At 37.2% G+C, this 25,263-nt stretch overlaps 1 pseudogene; it reads right to left on the bottom strand.

Annotated features, from left to right (window-relative positions):
* Positions 1 to 404: 404 nt before the first annotated feature.
* On the bottom strand, positions 405 to 1,083 carry LOC149192651 (dolichyl-diphosphooligosaccharide--protein glycosyltransferase subunit 1B pseudogene; annotated as a pseudogene).
* Between the last annotated feature and the right edge of the window lie 24,180 nt (positions 1,084 to 25,263).

The following is a 25,263-nucleotide window of genomic DNA, read 5'->3' as shown; positions in this document are numbered from 1 at the left end:
TGCTTTATGGGCAAATGTAATGCATTGATGTTATCTTTCATGGCAGTTACAGGTACTCTCCCATCAATATCTCCATTGTAAGCCCAAATCTTTAGACCACTTTAATAAGTTTTGTGTAGATTGGAAGAACTGAGAATATTGTGTAATTATATGCATTGAACACAGAATTGTTGCAGACTTCCCATTAGAAAGGAATCTTTGTAACATTTGCATGAAGAGCTTCTTGAACATCAGGCATGTTGAAATATCCATTTGTGTATAGTTCAAAACAGAGGTCATATCTACCGTATAGGAACCCCAATACCCTCCTCGAGACCTTATTTTGTGAAACTGTAAGCTTGTCTCTCGTCTTTACTCCTGAACTCGAGTTCTTTAGACAACGAGGTGCATAGATATTATATATGTCAATCTGCAGAAAAGGGAACAGAAGCATAAAGATCTTTAGATCCTTCTGGCAGTGCAACCTTCACAATAAGTTTATCAATGACCACATCACTGAATGAAGATGCAAAAGCGATGTTAAGATAACGCCTGCCATCAACTGCTTGGAAGAGAAAATCTTGTAGATATAAGCCGTAGCCTATTGTACAAGTGGCTTGCCAGCCTCCAAACATAGGATATCGAGGTGCAATTTCCAGTTCTGTTTTTCTAAAGTCGACGTTCAAATGTGAGGTAGAAATATTCCCAATTCCATCTCGGTAATAAACCGAATGTGCTCGAGGGAGCAGCCTTGCCACTAGACTCTTAAAAGATGATGCACCTGTAGCATTGGGTCTTGCTTGGTATTCAATCCTTGAAAAGCCACCTTTGATTCGAGCATCACCATGAAAAAGATGATAATTTTCAGTTATCTGAACATTTCCTCAATGTGAAATTTCTATTTCTCGCACCAGCTCCTTGTCAACTTTAGGAGCACCCATTCCACTGACAGAGTGAGCGCCATGTCACAAATGTTATCTCAAGGGTCAACTGAATAGGAATTTAGAGCAAACTTCAAATTTGTGTGGAAGATAGGCATGATGCGCCAAACACCCACAGAAACGTTATTGCAGCATCCCCGATTGCGAACTTCACAATCCCCATGTTTTCTCTGGGAGAAAGATGGATCTGCAGCTTCAACAGAATCCCAAACTTGTGATGCCCCGCATGCAAATAATACGCTCTCGTTTCTAAAACCCCTTTTCTGGCAAAGAAAAAACAAATATCAACTAAGTGTCGGTGGAGGAACTAACGCACGAACAGCTGGTAATGTTTATCAAACCTCAACATCTCGTTTGCGTGGAAAAAGAACTCTTGTGGAGCTAAGCCACGAAGACAATGCACTAAATCTCTCTCTGGCACTTCATCAAACACTTGCGCCCAAGACATAAATGTTATTTCATGAATTTGCCACCTGCCAATAATCGGTTTCATGATTCTAAATGCAAAGTGACAAGTGAAACACTTCCCACCAGAATTGTATAATTTATGACTGCTGCCTGAAGTTTTTTTCCTTCAACTGGTTTACTCTTTCTAAGAAACTCACACTGACCGAACTTAATGACAAGCATTGATGATGACTTCTTGAGAACATGTCACCTGTAAAATGTATCCGCCCCAGAACTATTTTGCATGACAGCTACTATGGATTCAAACAAATCCCCCATTTCGTAGCGCGCTACGAAATCACTAAAACAGGCTGCGCTGCGAAACTGCTAAAGGATTCATGCGCTGCGAAAACACTTGGTCTTTAAGCTAATCTGAGCAAATGTTTGGAAACAGAATTTTCAGTGATAACAGAACCTTTTGAAAAATGGGCTTTAGAATATGTGGGCCAATTAATCCTTCATCTAAGCAAAAGAAGTATATATTGGTATGCACTGGTTATGTCACTGAATGGGTAGAGGCCAAAGCATTACCTTTTGCTAATGAAAAATCTGTATTTAATTTCTTTTTTGAGGACATCTTCACTCGTTTTGGTGTTCCAAGAGAAATTGTGATAGATCAGGGATCTCAATTTACATCTAAAATGGTGAAGGGTCTTGTGGAAAATTACAAGATCAAACATAGGAAATCTACTCCCTATCATCCATAAACAAATGGTCAAGTTGAATCTACAAATAAGGTGATTGAAGGAATTCTCACTAAGACTATGCATCTACATAAAAGACATTAGGAAAAAAGGCTTCTTGAAGCCTTATGGGCCTATAGAACTACATGGAGGAACACAACGGGACATACGCTCTATGAACTTGTTTATGGGAAACAAGCCCTGTTCCCTATAGAGTTTCAAATCAAAACCTTCAAGATGGAAGTCCAATTGGGATTGGATTTATCAGAGGCATAGAAACATAGATTAGAGCAACTCAATGAACTTGATGAAATCAGGAAAGATGCAGTCCAAAGAACTAGTATAGTCCAACAGCAGAGGGCTAAATGGCATGATAAATATATTAAGGAGAATAAATTTCAAGCAGGAGATTGGGCACTATTGTTTGATTCAAAGTTCAAAGATTTTCAAGGGAAGTTTCAAACTCATTGGCTTGGGCCATATGAGATTGAAGAAGTCTTTAACAATGGAGTGGTGAGAATAAGAACAATAGATGAGGAAAAGGTACCTCTTCTTGTGAATGGTCATCGGTTGAAGATATATCAAAAACCAGTTTCAAGAGAGGAGTTCATTAAGATTTTCCAGGATAACTCTGAAATGAAGCTAGTGAAGAAGAATCCTTCTTCTCCACTAACTTAGTCTTTATTTTTCCTTAAAAAAATGATAAAAAAATGATAATAAAATATATAAGGTTGAAAACCAATCATTGATTGGCATACTTATATAGAAAATACAGGGTGAAAATCAGAGATTTCTAACATCCTATATTTTCCATTTCCTTTCTGTAATAAGTAGTGACAAAAAGATACATTTATTTGCAGTATAGAGTCAGCAATTTCATAGTCTCATTCCATCTCATTCTATTTTCATTTTGTTTTACAGTTCCACTTCATCTCACTCTCATCCTTCATTTACATTTTATTTTTATAGTTTTACTCCATTTCAACCTATTTTTCATTTTATCCTACATCTCATTCCATCTCACTATCATAACTCATTTCAATTTTATTTTTACATCCATATTTCATAAGCCATATTTCAGTTTTCCTTCTTTTCACATTCTGCAGCTGATTCCATTCCGCAACTAATCTGATTCTGCAGCTACAACTTACTTATCAGTTCTAGTACAATTGTACAACTCATTAATAAATCATGAATGCAGGGAAATTGAAGAATCAAGTTTTGGAGATCAACCATGCTCAAAGTACCTACGGATCAACACCAAAAGAATTATCAAGCAAAAGGCTAAGTTCTAAAGGTAAAATGCAAATTTATTTCAAACAACAAGTCATAAACATAAGTCATGTATAATATGAATGATCATATGTCTCCTTAACAATTCATCATTTGATTTGACTGCCACTTCATGATACCACATCTCTGCCAAATATTCCTCATTCGATACCAAACGGTCTATAATGATTTCATCATACCACACCTCTTCTACGTTCTCCATACTTTGTACTTAAACAGTGTCTAATAACTCCATTTGTTAACAGTCAAAACCACGATGTGACCAACGTATTCATGTCTCTCCAAACCTTCATCGCCTACTTATTCCATACAAACCCATAGTTAATTTTCACCATACCCGTAGTCAGTGCATTTCATAGACCAGGAGAGTAATTTTGAAGGTTAGAAAATTCTACAAAACAGAGACATGGGACTCATTGTTGGGGCAGAGCCCATGGGGGCAAAGTTTATGGAAGGGTACCCACAACTCAAGGAGATGCTGTAGAAGACTAGATGGCTCAATTTCATTGAAAAATTTGATGGATATCACAAGGAGATCACAAAATATTTTTCTAGATCATTCGATGGTACAGAAGTAGAGATTGGAGACATTAAGTTTGCAGTAACAAAATCTTACATAGCAGAGGCTACAAAACTGCCAAGACTTGGTGAGAGATGGTTCAAAAACAAATAATTTCACAGTGAATCATGGAAGGTAATCCTCAGGAACCCAGGTATGGATGTCACTATGTTTAGAAAAGGAATTCCTATTTCAGCACTTAAAAATAAATGGAGAAGCTTGCTTTTGATATTACAAAGACTTATTACCTGTGAGGGAAGATTCAGATGCATGTATGTTTATCATATACGTTTATTGATGAACTTTCTAGAAAATGGAAACATTAACCTCCCTTTCTTCCTTCTAAACAGTCTAAGGAGGATGGCTTCAAATGTATAGAAGAAAATAGAATCGTTAGAGACAACCATGTACCATCATGGGTTGGTCAAAATACTGGTTGAGCATCATCTGAAAAGAATAGGAGATACCTGGGAAAATTTTCTGATAAGAAACCATTTCCAAGAGGCACCAGAATCTCTTGAAGAAGATAATATTAGAAAGAGTAGGAGAACTAAGACTAATCTAACCATTCAAAGCAACCTCGAGCCCTCAGTACAGAAAAATGATGAAGAAACAATCTTTGAAAAATTGACAGAGATCAGAGAGAAAATCAAGCAGAAGAAGAAGATAACAAAGAAAGCTAGTTGAATTACTGAGAACAAACCTGAATCTCCATTGCAACAAGATGATGAACAACCAATCTCTGAAATATTGACAGAGATTAGGAAACAAATCAAGAGGAAGGAAAATATAGGAAAAGAGAAAAATGGTACAAAGGAAGAGAACATAAACCACCTACAACTTAGAAGGAGCTCTAGACTCTGAGGTATGGTAAAGAAGGTATCATCAAAGGAAACAGAGTTCCTAAATCTAGAAGAAGAAACCCCAGTACCATCTCTTGAAAATGTTCCATTTACATACAATCCTCGAAACTCTCCTAAACAATATTTTCAAGGCAGCCCCAACATAGGATCCCTAGGCATAGACCCAGTGTAGCAACAAATTTATGATTACCTAGAATCAATGGAAAAGAAAAGTGCCTCAATGGATCCAGGATTCTCAGCCAATCCAGAACAACCTGTCAATCCACAAGAACCTCTAACTGACTCTCTCAAATAGGAAATCAATGAGTTAGAGATATTGAACAGGCATATCAAGAAAGAAAATTAAACCCTGAAGGAACAAAGCAAATTGGATAAAGCCATTCGTGATAATACAATATTGCACCTAGGGCTATGGTACAAGAAGAATAGGAAGTTGAAGAGGAAGAATAGAAACTTGAACAAAACAGTCATTAACCTTAAATACAGACTTCTCATGAAGAAACCCAGGATGACAGTCACTTCAAAAAGGAGCAAGAGAAGAAAGTTAGATGTACTAGCAGAGGTATCTAAGTAGATGCAATAGGAAAGAAGAGTTCACAATTTTGGTAAAATTGCACGGGGACATGCAATGATTTTGCAGTGGGGATATGTTGGACCTCAGAATTACTCTCTCTTTGACAACGTTTCTCACTTCTTTCTCTTGTTTTTCCATAAAAGGCAGATCCCCATCACTGATAAATGATAGATTTTGTCTCAAGGAAGACATTAAATGATTGACATGTTATACTTTTATGTTTTTTCTATTTGAAAAAAGTTTTTTCAGATTAGCTACGGAACGTAGCACGTTCTGCAGCCAACCATGTGTTTCGTAGCTACTTCCATGGTTGAACATGTTACAGGTGTAAAACGAGGAAACCAGCCACATGGGCATCTCTAGAATTGTCTCGACATGGATCCTATCCTAGTCACCCAGCCCAGATCGACAAAAAATCTAGATCAAGACCACAGTCAATGGTGGAGTCAAACGAAGAAACTCGAGAGCAATAGGACTTTGTGTCCACTCTTTGTGGCTAATTAATAAATCTTACAGTTTTGTTGTAGCATTAACTTGAACCAACCACTGGTGATAATAGTTTCATGCAACCATCTTGTTGACTTAAAGTCACCTGTAGCTGATCAACCATTTATGCAGATCTATTGTAATACGTGGAAACCACCTGTAGCTAAATTCTCTCAAAAGACAGTTAGGAAGGTTTCTTTAAATATCAGTTGTACAAAACTGAGAAAGAGTTTGAATTTTGTATGTATTAAGCTCAGACTTACAACTCTGTAATTCTGGAACTTATTTTCCTATTAATAATATGAAGCTGTGTTTGACCAAGTGATCATTTGAAAGGGTAACTTCAGCTAGTTAGCAGCTCAACTTAGTCAGTTGCAGAGGGCCCCTGTAGTGAAGGAGGTTTTTTTTAATTATTTAATTATTTATTTTGTTTACTGTTCAGTTTAGTTTCATTATTTACTTTTAGTAGTATTTATAGTTTAGGTTGATTCCTTGTAGATTATTTTCTTGTAATTCTGTTCAGTAGCATAATGTTAGAATTCAATGGTGCAGTCTTGTTTCTCCTGTCTATTTCATAAATGAAACTTGTTTTGTTTTAACAAGGTAAGGTGGAAAAGTAACAATGATGCATTGTTGATTAGTTTACTTACTGTTTATTTCCTCTATTATTTATGTCCTATTTCAGATTGCCAATGCACTGTGTGGATAAATGTTTTTGGTCACCATTTCAAGCTGATATCCATCCTAAACTAAATGGATAAAAATTCACTTCATACGAGGATTGAAATCAATTAGTTACTCTCTGCATATTTGATTTAGTTCTTTAGACTATAAAGTACAGTAAGCTGCTTGTATGCCATCTCAAGAAAGTTATCTTTCAATATTGAAGGCTTGGACAACTAAAAATGCTTTAGTCAGTTTCATTCTCTGTAATTATTTCAATTTGCCTTACAACTTCACCTTTTAATTTTTGACTTAGGATTAAATGACAAGATAGGATAGATGCTCTGTTTTTCCTTCCTTTAACTTAGATTTTGATTAGTTCACCTTTAGGAAATTTAGACTTAGTTTCTCATAATTCAGACTGTACATCATTAGGAATCAAGGAAACCCCCAAAACAAAACAATATAAAAATACAAAACAATGAAGTAAGAAGGGTTAACTAGCACATATAGTGCACTACACTTCATCAGCTTATGAGCCTCGGTTGATAATTTATGAAAAGCAATTTAGGAAACTAAATTGACTAAACAATTACCACTCCTCAAACTATCAATATAGAAGGACATATCAATAAGAAAAAGGTAAGAGTGTTGATTGATTCGAGAAGTACCCATAATTTTATTGATTGTAAGATAGCCAAGGAATTGAATTGCTTCCTATATCCATCACCTGAGTATCAAGTGATGGTTGCAAGTGGAGGAACCATAAATTTCTCTGGAAAGTGCCATAATATCAAGCTATCCATGGGAGATTATGTATTGAATAGCTCAATGCCTTCCATTCCAATGGGTGGTGTTGATGTTTTACTAGGAGTCGAATGGCTACAATCTTTGGGTATGATAGATTTTAATTTTCAAGAACTTTTCTTGAAATTTTTTTGGGAAGGAAAGGAAGTTGAATTGAGGGGTATCGAAGGAAAACATGGAAAGATCATCAACTCTAACAGTATGACAAAGCTTCTAAATAAAGAACAACGGGGTGTAATTGCAAAATTATGTTCACTAGAGGATCCCACATTGAAATCATGTATTTTTCTAGATCTCCAAAGTGTTTTGGACAATCATTCAAAGGTATTTGAGACTCCCAAAGGCCTCCCACCTATTCGTGATTATGATCATTCTATTCATTTGATTCCAAGAAGTGTTCCTCCAAACATCAGGCCTTACAAATATCCATATACCCAAAGGAGTGGGAACTAATTCAAAAGTTGCATAAGATCCTAGTTCATACAGTATTGCGAGAACTTGAAAAGGAAGGAAAAACCATACTGGAACCTGAAGCAATCACAGAACCGAGAAATCGATAGCTATGAAATAGATCAGTTTCAGATTATCTCATCAAGTGGAAGAAATTACCTGGTGAAGATTCCACATGGGAGGACAAGAATTTATACAGAAGCATCAAGAGCTACTCAAGCATGGAGGGTCTTGATCTTGGTATTTTTCAATTGGAATCTCTATAAGAAGAATTTGTGCAGGTTTTCCTCTCAAAGAGTGAGAGGTTTTTGCCACGGCTCATAGCCTACATTATTAGTTTTTGGTAGCATCAAAAGTGCTCTAGCCTTGAAAATGTGTGGAGAGGCTAAGGAACATGAGTTATAAAGAATCTAGAAACTGTTTGGTGAAATTCCACCCGGATTGTATTTTATTAAAATAATTAATATTTTTAATGGAGTTCCTAAGTCTAAACTTAGGGAAATTAAAATATTAATGGGTATTAATCAAAATATGGGTAGAATGATCTAGAAGGTGGATCAAGTTATGTTTTAATATTGGCTGTTGATTAGAGGCTTAATTTCAGCCATTGAAGACTCAACAAGAAAAGTATAAAATGGAGGCTTGGGGTTCATTTGGAAACACACAGAGAGAGAACGAATTGATCAATAATTTGATTCCTAGGGCAGGTTTTGCTAAGGATTTTGAATTAAGTGAGCATTTTGCAGTAGAGGGGCAGTGAGAATCCAGGAGAAGGATTTTCCAGATAATATAGACAAAGAGGTGGAGAGAGCTAGCAGAGCAGAAAAGTTGACTGTCATGCAGAAGCTGGAATGGCCAGGAAAAGTTGGAACTACTGGAACAGCCGAGAAAGTTGACATAGAGGGCAGAAGCTAGAACTACTAGAACAACTGGGAAAGCTGATGTGGAGGGCAAAAACCGGAACTGTCAGGAACTACCGGAATAATTGGGAAAGCTTATGTAGAGGGAAGAAGATGAAACTACCGAGAACATATGGAACTGCTGGGAACTTCTGGAACAACTGGGAATGCTGACGAAGGGGGAAAAATTTGGAAGTACCAAGAACAACTGGGAAAGTTGACACAAAGGGCAGAAGAGGTGATACATAAAAAGCCGAGGTAAGCGAGTCTTGTGTCAGATTAGCCAGAATTATGCTGGGTGAAGTGAGGTAAAACTCACTCAAATTTTCCACTAGTATTTTCTATGTAAAGGATTTCTGGATGAGCATCCTAGATTTGTATTCAGATATTTCTCTTGCATAATAATAAAACCCTTAGAGCTACTGCACTAATTTTCCCACATTGGGTTTTTTCCGAGGACTATTGTGTCCAAAAATAGGTGTGTCTTATGTATCTTGTTCTTTGCTCTATTTTCTGTTTCATGAGATCAAATATTTAATTAATGTAGGCTACAAAATTCATTTTCTTCAGTATTTAGAAGAATAACTTGATAATGTATGTTAAACAATCAAGTATGTGAAGTAGATTCATATTTGTTGCAGTAAGGGTTCATTTAGAGTGTCATAATTTTCACATGGTATCAGAGGATTGATTTTGAAACATGAAGAGAATATCTAGTGCTAAGCAGTGAGGCCGAAAGTTGCACTAGGTAGCATTTCGAATCCCCTTGAAGGGATTGCGTTGTCCTTGCCAAGAAGTAGATCCAAGGAAATTTCTCTCTGAGTGAGATGACAGAGAGGTACGATTTCTAGTTTGTGATTTTGCAGAGGCAGAGGGAGTGACACAGAGCCTCAGCATAGTGCTTGAAGGGCATAGTTTCTACTCGGGCAAAAACCGTTGTAAAAAAATGAAGACACATAGAAGGGGAATTTTCTCCTCAGAGAACTTTTCGCTAGAAAGTTGGAATTTCTCACTTGCTGAGAAACTGAGCAGTGTTAAGCAGTGACTAGAGGAGTCAGTTTGACAGTTGGGTAAGATGGTATCGGATGGGCTCAAAGATTAGGAGAGGTTGGAAGGAGCTTCCAACTATGTCATATGGAAGACCAGAATCTTAGCTATTCTGGAGGAGTGTGATCTCGAGGCCTACCTCAATAATGTTGTATTTGTTCCTGCTGATAACGATCAAAATAAGAAGTACAAGGTCGAGTAGGGGAAGGCTAAGAGGCTCATTCTTGATGGATTTCTAGATCACATGGTTTCACACTTGGAGGGAAAGGATACAACCCGAGAGATGTGGGAAGCCTTGTGTTCTTTGCATGAAGGCTATTCCGAATAGTGGAAGATGTATTTAGAATAGAAGCTGCAACGGACTTTGATACAGAAAGGAGAAGGAGTGAACCTCTATCTTCAACATCTTTAGGACACTAGAGACCAACTTGCTACAGTGGGGTCCACTCCTCAACCAACTGCGATGGTGAGGATAGCCTTGAGTGGAGTCTCAAATGAATGAGAAGTTTTCGTCCAAAGCATATTGGGCAGAGAGAAACTACCTTCATGGGAGGAGATTTGGGCGTCTCTTCAACAGGAGGAGTTAAGGAGGGACCTACTGAAGGTCAAACTCAATGGAAGCAGTGGGATGACCACAAAGACGAAGGAGGAGGAGGAAAACACAACTCTAGCATCGAAGGGACAATAGAAGTCGAAGTGAAAGAAGGACATTTTGAAGGTGAAATGTTAAGTTATGGCAATATGGGTGGCTATGCATCCCAGTGTCCTTTGAAGAAAAAGAATAAGGATGAGAAACATGATCCTAAGGCCGCTTCAACAAAGATTAACAAGGATGAGTTTGTGATGAGTGCCCACGCATCTCTAGGAGGGAGATGGGGCGATATTGAGCTGTAGTGAGGAGGACTACATGTGGGTAGGATCCTTGAGGAGTTCACCTCTTGGATCAATTCCTTGCTACGAGAGCTTAGCAGTAGCGACATGGACTTAGTATCAGATGATGCAGTGGATTGTTCGGAGGACAGATGCAATAGATTGGGACCAGAGACTGATTAGCATAAAGCAATATTGGCAATAGTGCAGTTGGCATAGTGCAGGAGTCAGCAACAACACAAAAGATTCAGAGGGTTAGAATCAACAGTAGTCAAATTCCAACATTCATTGTATTATGTTTAACATAGTTAAGTTCAACTAATTTTGGTTGTTTTTCAGTTGCTTCTCTCAACAACTGAGTTGCAATAAAGATGCAGTGTTAGCAGTGGCAGTGCTAGCAACATAGAATAGGTAGAGTTTGATAAGGAGCTGTAGTACAGATGAAACAGTGGCAGTGAAAATTTAATGTGCAGCAGTACAGTAGCAACAAAATCACAATGTTGGTGGTAACAATAGTGCAAAAAGGTGTTTCTTCAGAAACAGAGCAGCATGCATGTGGACATTGTTGCAAGAGCAATTTCCTCACTAAGAGGGAGTGTTAGTTTTTGGTAGAATTCGAAGTGATCTAGCCTTGAAAATTGGTGGGGAGGCTAAGGCACATTAGTGCTAAAGAACCCATAAACCATTTGGTGAAATTCCACCTGAAATGTATTTTATTAAAATAACTAATATTTCTAATGGAGTTCCTAAGTCTAAACTTAGGGAAATTAAAATATTAATGGGTATTAATCAAAATAGGGGTGAGAATGATCTAGAAGGCAGATCAAGTCATGTTTTAATATTAGCCATTGATTAGAGACTTAATCTCGTCCGTTGAAGACTCAACATGAAAAGTATAAAATGGAGTCTTGGGGTTCATTTGGAAACACTCACGGAGAGAACGAATTGATCAATAATTCGATTCCTAAGGCAGGGTTTACTAAGGATTTTGAATTAAGTGATCATTCTGCAGTAGACGGGAAGTGAGAATCTGGGAGAAGGAATTTTCGGAGAATATAGATAGAGAGGAGGAGAGAGCCAATAGAGAAGAAAAGATGCATGTCATGCAGAAGCTGGAATGACTGGAATAACTAGAACTGTCAGGAATTGCCAGAACACCTGAGAAAGTTGATGTAGAGGGCAGAAGTCGAAACTTCCGGGAACGACCAGAACTGTAGGAACAACCAGGAAAGTTGTCGTAGAGGGCAGAAGTTGGAACTTCCAGGAACAACCAGAACTGGTAGAACAACAGGAAAGATGACATAGACAGTAGAAGCTGAAACTATTAGAAACGACCAGAACTTCCAGGAACTACCAGAACAGCTAGGAAAGATGACATAGAGGGTAGAAGTCAAAACTACCAAGAACAACCAGAACAACCAGGAAAGATGACACAGAGGGCAGAAGTCGGAACTGCTAGGAACAACCAGAACTATTAGAATAGATGGGAAATATGATGCAAAGGCCATAAGAGGTGATGCAGAAATAGCCAGGGTTAGCCAGTCTTGTGCTGGATCAACCAAAATTCTGCCGGGTGAAGTGATGTGAAACTCACTCATATTTTCCACTAGTATTTTCTCCGTAAAGGATTGCTATATGAGCATCCTAGATTTGTATTAAGATATTTCTCCTACATAATAATAAGAGCCTCAGAGATTCTGCACCAGTTTTCCCACATTGGGTTTTTCATGTGTCCAAAAATAAGTGTGTCCTATGTATCTTGTTATTTGCTTTGTTTTCTGTTTCATGAGATCAAATATTTAATTACTGTAGGCTGAAGAAGTATTTTTGTTCAGTATTTAGAAGAATAACTTGATAATGTATGTTAAACAATCAAGTAGGTGAAGTAGATTCAGACTTGCTACAGTAGGGGTTCCTTCAGAGTGTAGGGATTTTCACATACATACTATGTCTCTTGTCTATTTATGTTCATGCATTGGTTACTATTTGATGAAGAAGAACACTAGTAATCTAACAAGAAGGAGATCCTAATCTAGAGAAGTAAAAACATTCAAATGTAGTCACTAATAGAAGAGAAATCACCTAATGCTAACGCCCTAGATTTCTCAACATGGTATTAGATATAAGGTGTCAAAGTCAAGGATCGAGTTTTTAAGAAAGGAATCAAAGCAAGTCGAAGGGTATCAAATCGAAAGTTCAAGATCTATATTGAAGAATCAGACCCTAGATCAAATAAGCAGTCTACACTAGCAAAAGTTTTGGATCCTCTAAGTCATCATTAAAAGACCACAAAGACTCTCATCAAGTTGAAGAGATCTACAATACAAGGTAGCCCAAAAGCATAGAGATCCAAGAGAAGGAATTCAAAGACTAAGATCACATCATCCTAGAAAAGTCGAAACTATAGAAGAATTTTTGATCTATACTCATTCACCACCGAGAAAGTCGAAGTATATTGAAGGATAGAAGCCATTGTCATCATCTTTAAAAGCTATATGGCAAGTTCCCTCTCATTGAAGCAAGGATCCTCTCCTTATCCTTGAAGAATGTCATCCTAGGAAGAAAGAAAACATACTCATCAATCACCATCGATAAAGAGAGCTAGATCTAAAGGCGTTGTCATCATAAAAGGATTAATCCCCTTTCTTTGAAGAAGGCCTTTTCATTTGGAAAAAGATCATCCAAAAGAGGAACTAATACATCTTCTTCAACCATCATTAAAGTGATCAAGTTGAAGATTTCATCTTCACTTGTCAACTAAGTATCTTTCATTCTCTAATCAAATTTGGTAAAATGACTTCATTTTTTCAAGGAGATCTATAAGCTGGTTGGGTCATCTAAATTCCTTGCATGGAAAAGGAGGAAAGACATCATCCTCGGAGAAAGTGAAGTCATTGAACATATCAATGAAAAGGTCTCCTTGAATACATGGAAAGCGATTCTTATGAAAGGTCCCCTCATATATCTGTATTGGAGACATCAAAAATATGTATATGATAAGCTCATAGAAGTATTCTATGAGGATGTGACAAAGTAGGTCACATCACCTAGATCTGATCTACACAGATTAACAGTATCAAAGGATAAAAGGTTATCGTCATAAGATCTAAGTTGCAAGATCTAGGATGAGATAATGTTCATACTCTAATTGATGAAAATGGTAACAAATGTTTGTGAGGATAAGAAGGCTATCAACAGCTTGTGGTTTCTATGCAAGATAGACGAAGACAAGTTGGGGGAAAAAAGTATTTAAACATTTGTCAAAAGGAAAAGAAGAACATAATTAAGATTCAATGCTATGAGCATTACAGGAAAGATTTTCCTAAGCTCAAGTAGGGAAATAACAAGAAATATAAATAAGAAGTCCATTTCACTGAAGAAGTGGAGAAATATGAATGAAAACAGTTCATGGAAGAGAAAAAGCATTAGAAGTAAGAGCTCGTGACATCACCATAGGAAACATGAAAGATGTCTGATAATCAACTATGAAGGATATAGCTCTTGAGAACCTCATTGGAAACTTAAGAAAGGAAAGAAGTCATCCAGGACAAGTCTCATCATACATCAAGTCAAAGGGAAACATCTACTAGATAGGGATATGCAAGACCATCAAGATTCTTTGATGGAATCCTCATCAAAGGATTCATCGATCTAGAGTGGAAGCAAGTGTTTCATCAAGAACTCCAACATGTGGAATTCATGGGATGATGGTATGATGACATAATAGATGAAGCCGATCAAGGGTTTGAAGATCTTTTCAATCAAGGAAGCTGTTGAAAGAAGCCTAGATGACCTAAAAGTAAATGAGGTATGTATGCTTGTATTTGATTTTATAAAGTCATGTTGTATGGTTGCAGGTAACTTGGATCACTGCTCTGTTTTGAGAACCATGATCAAAGGAAAGGAATTTCCTCCTATGAAATAATTTCAGAAGACACAAGTCACACTAGATGAAATCTACATAATATGTCCTCATATGAAGTACGAGGTGGTTGACTACAATTGAGGAACTCTGAATGGAAGCTCCTAAGAATGAAATGTGTGAAGAAAGGAATGAAGAGATCGTGATATATGAAACCATGGTAAAGGAAATCAACATCTGAAATACCAAGAATATTTGACTAAGAAATCTCCTATAAATATACGAAGACTCTGATGGAAGTCTGAAAAAGATGGAGACCCTTGACAATGGATATCTTTGGGAGATGTGTCAACATGTATGCAGGATGCTGATGCAAACTAGAAGATGTCATGATGAAAGACCATCACAAATGTAATTTTGATTTAAGTGTTAATTTCTTGTTTTTGAACAAATATTTGGATGGGTTTATGTAGGTTTGCCAAGGAAAGAATCATGACATGAAGCAAGGCCAAATGATGACTAATGTCACTTTCTGATGAAAGGAATAATGAAATGACTGAACCATGGATGGAAGTGATGGATGGTCTATGCCCTATGAAGAAGCCACAAAAGATAAAGAATCCTTAACAAAGAAATTCATGACATCGAAGGAAGGAGCTCTTCAAGCAACTAATTAAGGAGCTGCTATAAGTCCCTAATTAAGAGGGAGTCTGAAAAAAAGTTTCTTAATTGGAAGAAGCTTGGAAATTCCTAAACTAGGAGGGAGGTTAGGAATTGATATGTTCTCCCTAATTGAGAGGGAGAAATAGACACATCATTTTGATATTGACCTGGGAAGACAGAATGGAGGATTGGGTAAATATATAGAATCCCATGCTCTTTGAGGATGAGATAGGGCATCCAAGATAAGAGTAGTCATAGTGGACCAATATTCTTTGAGGATTGGCTACCCAAGATAAGAATAGTCCAAAAGTAGGTCATATTGTATAAACACCCGGGTGGAGTATGTATCTTGAGAGACAATGATTATGGTGTCTTTAAATCATTGGTCTCGCCAGAATTGTGCTCTGATCATGTGGATAACATTGTTAGTCAAGGCCTTGCTATGTGACAATGATGGTTAAATATGATGCTAGACAGATGGGTTACCAACCCAATTCTTCTTATGATAAATTCTTCAGATTGAGAATTACCAAGTACCATTATGAATACCTCCCTAGTTAAGAGGGAGTTTTGAAAAGTGTAACTAGGTTCGATCTTCATAATGACATGTATTTATGATATTTGTAAATGATGAAAAGAAGAGAATATAATTATTTTTCAAAAGCTTGCTTCACGGGTTTCATGAGAAAGATATTTTATTTAGATGGTTCCCATTGACAATCTTAGGATCTATCATTAAAGTCAACGAGTCAATGTCATGTATGAAGAACCCTTCTTGGGAATATAACAATGTATATGAGTCTATAAAATGTCTAGAAATCCCAACAACGACAAGCACTAATCCTCCTCTTGATGTCGGCCTCAAGATGCATAAGAAAGTCATGTTGGATCAAGTTATATGGAGACACATCTATTCAAGATGTCGTGTCGGCTTAATATATGGGACAAACCACAATAAATAGGTGGGTAGGGTCTCCGCATTATGAACGTACAAAAGTTTGGATTCCTCTAAATGTTTCGGTGATGAACTATAGTAAAAAAAATTAGATATTTTTGGATGGAGAGAGCAGTGATGAGTTCAGTCACCAAGCAGCTCAGATCTTTGTTTTGGGTGGAGTGTAATAGTGATAAGTTCAGACTTCTATTACAGTCAGCAAGTAAGTTTGGATCTCTGTTTTAGGTGGATAGATACAACAAGAAAGTTTGAATGTCATTACAGTTAAGGGAATTCAGATCCCTTTGAATCTAGGTAACCAAAGCACGGTGACCAGAAGACTACAATGATGCAAAGTGCAATTCAATGTCATGATTATGGAGGACCTGCAACATGTTATAGTGAAACCTCAGTTTAAGGTCTTGGTGCTAAGTAAGGATATCAATACTATCTCAATGGAAAGAGATCGATGCTCTGACAACAAGGAGGTCTCATAGAAAGGGAATCTCAATATGAAGACAATGAGAAGATTTCGGTGGTGACAAGTGACCCAATGCTAAGGAGATCAAAGAAGAAGAGAAGAAGAGAAGACAATCAAGAGAACTAGTGTCTTGGTGTTGGAGTGGCTAATAGGTCAAGGGTCTTGGTATTGGTATTCTTCAATTTGAATCTCTATAAGAATAATTTGTGCAGGTTTTCCTCTCAAAGAATGAGAGTTTTTTTCCCTGGTTCATAGCCTACATGCTGTGTCTCTTATATATTTATGTTAATGCATTTGTTACTCTTTTATGAAGAAGAACACTAATAATCTAACAAGAAAAAGATCTTAATGTAAAGAAGTAAAAAGCATTCACAAGCAGTCACTAATAGAAGAGAAATCACCTAATGCTAATGCCCTAGATTTCTCAACAACATTTGGTGTCAAACTTACAGAGGCATAAAAATCATTGATCTCACCATAAGTTGGTACACTTGAATCACTTGCACAATAGTTTCTCCAGTATCATAATACTTAGTGCAATCTCAATCTATTGCTTTCATGATATAGAGTGGCATGATATTATTGGTTGCACCACTATCTACCAAACTATTGGGTTGTGTTATATTCTTTCCACGACTAGCCCATGTAGTTAACTAAGGGTTAGAGGGGTGGCGGAGCCCCCCCTTCATTGTGTCGATTGCATAGCGAGGGGAGTCACAGGGGGTTTGAGGGGTGCAAGTAACCCCACTCTATGGGGTTCGGGGTAGCGCCCTAGAAAATTTTGTTTTTGGATGCTATATTACATTGGGCGGACCTACCTATGGTTTTGTGCATGTTTTTTGCACATGGTTTTGGACGTGATAATTTTCAGTCCATGGTTTTAGATGCGATAGTTTTCATTCCATGGTATTGGATATTTCGGCATGTATAAATATGTATTGTAACATTGAAAGGAATAATGAAAAATCAAGCTGGTAGTCCCAGTTTTGGGATCTAGGGGAAAATATTTGTGTATATGTGTTTTATGTGTTATGCTCTCGCATTATTTATTTTCTGTGTTCTAGAATTCATATGCAAGTAATTTCTGTACGGGGTTAAAACCTACATTTGGTATCAGAGTTGTATTGGCTTCAAGGGGACGCCTTTGTTGGTGAGGGGTTTCGCTCGGGCCTGTGGTAGACCCTGTTTAGTGGGAGATTTGCGAGATCGATTCTAGTGGTGAAAGAAGATGGCGAGCAGTGGAAAGATAGAGATCGAGAAATTTAATGGTTAGAGTTTTGAGTTGTGGAAACTCAAGATGGAGGATCTGTTGGTGCATAAATATTAGTGGATCACGATAGATCTGGGTACTAAACCAACGGGAGTGTCCGATGAAGAATGGAAGAAGTTGAATCAAAAGGCAAAAAGCACAATATGATTGTGTGTCTCAGATTCAATATTGTGGAATGTATCAGGGGAAGATATGGCGAAGGCTTTGTGGGACAAGTTAGGGATTTTGTACCAATCTAAGTCTCTGGTGAATAAACTGTTCCTGCAAAAAAAGTTGTATAACCTGAGGATGAAAGATGGGGACTTGGTGATAGAGCATCTGAACACATTTAATATTGTGGTAAGTAAGTTAGCATTTTTTGATATTAAAATTTAAAATGAAGATAAGTGCACTAGTTTGTTGTGTTCTCTACCAGATTCGTGGGATAGTTTGGTTATTCCAATAGGTAGCAATGCAACTGCATTGCAGTTTGATGAAATAGTCTCATCCTTGCTGATGGAGGAGATGAGACGGAAAAATATGGAGAGCCAGAATGGTGATGCCTTGTCTGTACAAGGATGGTCCCAGAATAGAAGCAAAAGTAAGTCATCGAGTGGGAGATATAAATCTAGAGGGAGATCTAAATCTCTAGGAAAACCTGTAAAGGTGGTGTGCTAGAAATGTGGAAAGGAAGGGCACTATAAAAGGGACTGTAAATCTAAAGCTCCTAATAAAGGAAAGGGATCTGATGATGCTCCTTTTGCAGAGGCGAAAACCACCTCAGATGAAGGTGGGGATGTGTACTTGGCTTCTTCAAGTACACATGTAGATCATGGGGCATGGTCGATTGACTCAGGTGCATCCTTTCACTTCACTCCCCATAGAGAGTGGTTCTATGAGTATGAGAAATATGATGGTGGTGATGTCTTCTTAGGGGATGATAGGAAGGCTAGAATCATTTGTCATAGAAAAGTAAAGTTGAATTTGCAAGGTGGAAGGTTTAGAACACTTCCAGGTGTTTTTCATATTCCTGCATTGGTCAGAAATCTAATTTCTATAAGCAAGCTAGATGATGCAGGTGTAAAAATAGTGTTCGAGAAGGATACTTGCAAGATGGTTGGGGAGCATTGGTATTGATGTGAGTAGTTCGTATTGGAACTCTGTATAAGCTGCAAGGTAGCACTGTTGTTGATGGGTGCAACAACTCTGTGGTTCCTGAAGGTGGAGCAGAAAGTCTAGTGGTCCCTGGAGAGAAGACCGTGTTGTGGCATCAAAGGCTTGGACATATTGGAGAGAAGGGCCTTCGAATACTTCATGGTAAAGGTATGGTAGCAGGTATGAGTAATAGCTCTCTGGATTTTGATTTCTATGAAAATTGTGTATATGGGAAGCAAAATCGGGTGAGTTTCCCCTCTGGTGGTAAGAGGGCGAAACATATATTAGAACTTGTGCACAATGATGTGTTTGGACCTGTGAAGGTTCCATCACTGGGTAAGTCTGTGTACTATGTATCATTTATAGATGACTTCTCAAGGAATACATGGATATATTTTCTTAACAGGAAATCTAAAGCCTTTGACAGGTTTAAGGAATTTAATGCTCTGGTGGAAAACCAGACAGAGAAGAAGATAAAGGTGTCGAGGATAGATAACGGTGGAGAGTTTTCAACAAGGAATTTTAAGAATTCTGTAAGAAGTGTGGTATAGCACAGCAGAAGACTACTCCATACACACATGACCAAAATGGAGTTGCAGAAAGAATGAACAAGACATTGATAGAAAGGGCAAGAATCATGCTCAGTGGTGCCGAGTTAGGGTAGGAATTCTGGGCAGAGGTGATGGAGATAGCATGTTACCTGGTCAATAGATCACCTTCATCAGCGTTGGAGGATAAGATTCCACAAGAGGTATGGATTAGTAAGAAACCCTCTCTTTCACATCTGAGGGTATTTGGATGTGATGCATATGTACATGTTCCAAAGGAGAAAAGAACCAAGTTTTATAGTAAATCTGAAAAGTGCATATTTATTGGGTATAAAGATGGTTTAAAGGGTTATAAGCTTTGGAACCCAGTAACAAGGAAGGTTGTGTACAACCGAGATGTGGTGTTCAGAGAGGTGAAAGATGTTATTAAACATGAAGTCCAACCAAAGGAACATGAGAAGATAGAGTTTGAACTTAAGGAGGAAGAATTAGACTCTACAACAGAGGAGGAATCAGAAGCTGAAGAGCCACAAACTCCGGGTGTGAGAAGATCAATTCGAGAAAGAAGGTAGCCAGAAAGATATAGTCCATCTGCTTTCTGTTCAAATTTTGCTTTATCTATTAATGATGATGATCCCAGAACTGTGAAGGAAGTAGTAGATTCAGAGGATGGAAAACTCTGGAAAGAGGCCATGGTTGATGAAATGGCATCTTTGCACACAAATGAGACTTGGGATTTGGTGGAGTTTCTAGCTAGAAGGAAACCCATTGGCAGTAAATGGGTGTTCAAGAAGAAGACAAATGCAGAAGGAAAGGTGGAGAAATACAAAGCTTAGTTGGCAGCAAAAGGTTATTCCCAGGTGTTGGGAATTGATTTTGGTGATATTTTTTCTCCTATTGCCAAGGTAACTTCTATTAGATTAATTTTATCTATTGCTGCTACTTTTGATTTTGGGGTAGAAAAGATGGATGTGAAAACATCATTTCTTCACGGGGATCTGGAAGAGGAAATCTACATGAAGCAACCTGAAGGCTTTGCAGTGAAGGGTAAGAAAGAACTCGTATGCAAATTAAAGAAGTCTCTATATGGGTTAAAAAAGTCACCAAGGATATGGTATTAGAAATTTGATACATTTATACGGGGACTTGGCTTCACTAGAAGCAAAGAAAATCACTGTGTGTATTTTAAATTAATTTGTGAATGTTTTATTTATCTGGTCTTGTATGTGGATGATATGTTGCTGGTTGGAAATGACAAAGAAATTATCCATGATTTGAAGACCCAATTGTCCTCCGAATTCGACCTGAAAGATCTTGGTGCTGCAAATTATATTTTGGGCATGGAAATTAAAAGAGAGCGGGCAAAGAGGAAGCTCTGGTTAAACTAGAGGAAGTATGTCGAGACAATACTGCAGAGGTTTAATATGCAGGATAGTAAACCAATGAAGGTTCCTATTCCTATAGGTGTGAAGTTACTTGCTGAACAGTGTCCCAAGACACAGGAAGAGGAAGAGGACATGTCCTGTGTTCCATATGCAAGTGCAGTTGGTAGCCTGATGTATGAAATGGTCTATACTAGATTAGACATTGCACATGTAGTGGGAGTATTGAGCAGGTTTATGTCAAAACCAGGGAAGGCGCATTGGACAACAGTGAAGCGAGTTTTTAGGTATTTGCGTGGCACTAGTGATTATGGTTTGTGCTACCAAGGAAGACCAGGATTGGACAAAGTGTTGGATATGTGTGGCTTTGTTGATGTAGATTAGGCTGGAGATCTGGACTGGAGAAGATATACAACTGGGTATGTGTTTAACCTATTTGGAGGTGTAGTTAGTTGGATGAGTAAGAAACAATCTGTAGTGGCACTATCAACTACAGAGGCATAATACATGGCAACCACTCATGCAAGCAAGGAAGAAGTTTGGTTGCAGAGATTGTGTTCAAGTATAGGGTTAGTACAAGGAGCTATAAGGATAGACTATGACAGCCAAAGTGCAATATTCTTGGCAATGAACCATGCATATCATTCAAAGACAAAGCACATTGATGTTGAATATCACTTTGTGAGGGATATGATAGAAGACAAAAAGGTGTTGCTGGTAAAGGTGGACACTTTGAAGAATACTACAGATGCATTGACAAAATCTGTGAGCTCTGAGAAGTTCTCTTAGTGCAAAGAAACAATGGGAGTTGTAGGGATGAATAAATGACTAAGCTCTCTTGTGGCCCCTAGTGGGTAAGAAAACAAGAAGTGGGAGAATGTTGGTTGTGTTATATTCTTTCCATGATTAGCCCACGTAGTTAACCGGGGGGTTAGAGGGGGGGTGGAGACCCCCTTTCGTTGCCGATTGCATAGCGAGGGGAGTCACAGGGGGTTTGAGGGGTGCAAGTAACCCCACTCTATTGGGTTCGCGGCAATGCCCTGGAAAATTTTGTTTTTTGGACCCTATATTAGGTTGGGCGGACCTACCTATGGTTTTGTGCATGTTTCTCGCACATGGTTTTGGATGTGATGGTTTTTGGTCCATGGTTTTAGACGTGATGGTGTTCGGTCCATGGTATTGGATGCTTCAACATGTATAAATATGTATTGTAACATTGAAAGGAACATAATGAAAAATCAAGTTGGTAGTCCTGATTTTTGGATCCAGGGGAAAATCTCTGTGTATATGTTTTTATGTGTTATGCTCTCACATTGTTTATTTTCTATGTTCTAGAATTCATATGCAGGTAATTTCTATATGGGGTTAAAACCTACACAAAAAATTATGTAATATAAATTATGGATTTTGTAATGTTATGTAAAAAGAACACAATTTACCTTGATTCTTGACAAGAGGGGCATGATATCATCGATGAGAGATAATAACAACTTCTATTCTATATTGGATGTATCTTCACTTGTGAGAGCTTTGAGAAGATTTTATCTTTGTTGAGGAATATTTATCACCTTTGAAAATAGCAAAGTGATCTGGAGGTTGTGTGCATCATCCATAAGATCATAAGATATTTTAGCTGGATTGACTAGATTATTAGTCTTGATTTGGATTCATCTGTATTTCTCTTGTCGTGCATTTATTTGTATTAATGTTTCCCCTTGATTCCTTGTATTCATGTGTTGAGTTGGACCCTTCGTTTTTGCTTTATTCAACTAAGATCTTATCTGTATAATTTTTTCTTGCTCCAAAAACTCGACTTTCTTGTATAATCTCTCTTCTAGTGAAAATACTTGGACATCTCCCATTTCTGTAGACTCTAATGTGGTCAAATTTTCTTCTTTAATAATTTGAGGAAAATTTATATCTTGTTCTTGCATTTATTCTTCCATTACTAAAGCACTCAAATTTTGAAATCTTGGTGTTGAAAATTTGCAGCCAAGGGATGAATTTCCTTGAATAAAATTTCATTTTTGACTATTCTAGAGTGACTTTCTAAAAATAGAAAGTCATGTCTATCATTGCAACCATGACTTTCCAAAATTAATAAGTTGCCTTGCTTCAATTGGTAATCATGTATAAATGATGGAAAATACCTTATCTTATCTTTAAATAATCTAAATTTTTTAATTTTTTATTTAATCATCAATATTATTAATATTATTATTACACTTATGATACTATAATATTATCTAAAGAGGAATTACATGTCACCTCTCCTACTTGGTACTCAATCATGCCATTTCACATCTCTCTCCTTGATGGGAAATCAAACTCTCTCATTCAATGATACATTACTCTATCTCTCTTAATGGGTTCATTCCTCTCTATCTTTAATGCTCTTACACACCTCTTACACTCTCTTACACACATTAATAACTCGTCATAAAAAGATTCCTCTTACACTTCTTTAATGCATATGTTACAGTTCTCCTTAATGGATCAAATTACTAAGCCATACATTCTCCTTCTTTATGGCACAAGTCACTAAAGCATGCATACTCCCTCTTAATGACATGCGTTACTAAGAAAAAGTTACCTCCTTTATGGCATAAGTTACACTCCTATTTTGGCATATGTAAGTTCTCCTCAAGGCATGGGAGTTACTCCTACATGAATTTTACCTCCTTGCTCTTCCTAAATATTTGTGCCTCTCATTCTCTCTACTACACACTTGTGCATTGTGAAAGGAGAGTACAAACTTGAGAGAGAGAGAGAGAGAGAGAGAGAGAGAGAGAGAGAGAGAGTATTGAAGAGTAAGAGTAGAACTTGGTGAGCCAAAGTAATTCAATGTTTGCATCAACTCCTGCTATCAAAAATATTTTTCAGATTTGGGTGAAATTCTTCATTCTCTCATTGTATTATGTATCTCTGTTGAACATATGATTTCTAATATAAGAAGAATCTAGTTGGGTTTTCCCCTTGTGGGTTTTTCCCTGGTCATTGGACCTAAACTCACTGTATCTTATTGAGTTCTTAGTTGTCTTATATTGTATATATGGTTTATGTTCTATCTACAATTGCTTAAGTAATATTACAGATTAAAGAATTTATTGGATCAAGTAGAAGTATAACATAGAACTTCAGAATTTCAACATGGTATTAGAGATTTGGTGAAAATAAGCTCAAGAAGACAAGTGTTATTTATAACCCATTTTCTGCTGAAATATCTCTTGTTGTCCACTCTATTTACAATCTATTTTCTGCTGAAATATTAAGTGTTTTACACTCTATTTATAGCCCATTTTCTACTGAAATATCAAGTGTTGTCCACTCTATTTACAACCCATTTTCTTCTGAAATATCAAGTGTTTTCCACTCTATTTGAAACTAATTTTTCTCCTGAAATATCTCTTGCCGCCCCTTTCTATTTGCTGCTAAAATTTTGAGTAGATCAAGATGTCTTCCTCTTACTTTAAGAATGAAGAGAAGCTAGTTGATGCTTTAAAGTTATTCCCTTGGATGGCCAGATTAGATATTACTCTTGAGGAACATGATTTTCTGTAGTATGTTGAAGGGGAGGTAGCAAAACCAACTGAAAACTTCAATGCTACTATTAAGGCCAGATATAATAAATGAGAATTCAAGGCTAAAAAGATTATCCTTAATTCTCTTTGAGACCACCTCATCACTTATGTCTCCAACTTGAAGAAAGACAGAAATGTATGAAAATATGATTGGAATGTATCAAGTGAACAACTTGAGTCAAATTCTTGCTCTGAAGAATCAGGTCAAGGATATTACGATGAACAGAGGAGAGATCATTCAAGCATACTTAATGAGGGTATCAAAAATCAAATATCAGTTGTCAATTTTTAGTGAAGTTATTTCTAATAAAGAGTTGGTGCTAATTACGCTTGGAGGTATTTTTTCTTCTTCGGAAAATTTTATTACTATCATCAGTAACAATGACAAGCTTCCTACATTTGATGAGCTCCTAGGAAAGTGGAGTCAAGAAGAGGAAAAACTGATTTCCAAAGGAAGAATTCCAAAGCATGAGGAGGGAGAACATATTGCCTTTTTTTTCCAAGGAAATAAGAAGAAAGGAAGAAGAGACCATCACTATTCAAAAAAGCATGCAACCAACATTTCCTCAAAATGGAACAAAGACTTATCAAAAATCCAATGCTACAACTGCCATAATAATGACCACTATGATCATGATTTTCCACAAAACATAAGAGCACCAAGATCCAACTTCAATAATCGTTCCAAAAAATCTAATTATAGAAGAAGAAGAGAAGCTCCTTCTACTCATAAAGAGAGTTTTCGTTATTCAAGGAATCGAAGGTATGATAACAATGCAGTTGAAACACAATCATAATATTTTTTTGTTTCTTCTCTTTCTAGTTCCTCTCCTGCAGATTCTTGTGA

Source organism: Pinus tabuliformis, chromosome 2_2 (assembly GCF_031772625.1).
Source record: "Pinus tabuliformis cultivar Carrire ecotype Pingquan chromosome 2_2, CPIR1, whole genome shotgun sequence".
NCBI classification, from domain to species: Eukaryota; Viridiplantae; Streptophyta; class Pinopsida; order Pinales; family Pinaceae; genus Pinus; species Pinus tabuliformis.
This window is presented reverse-complemented; position numbering and strand designations above follow the sequence as displayed.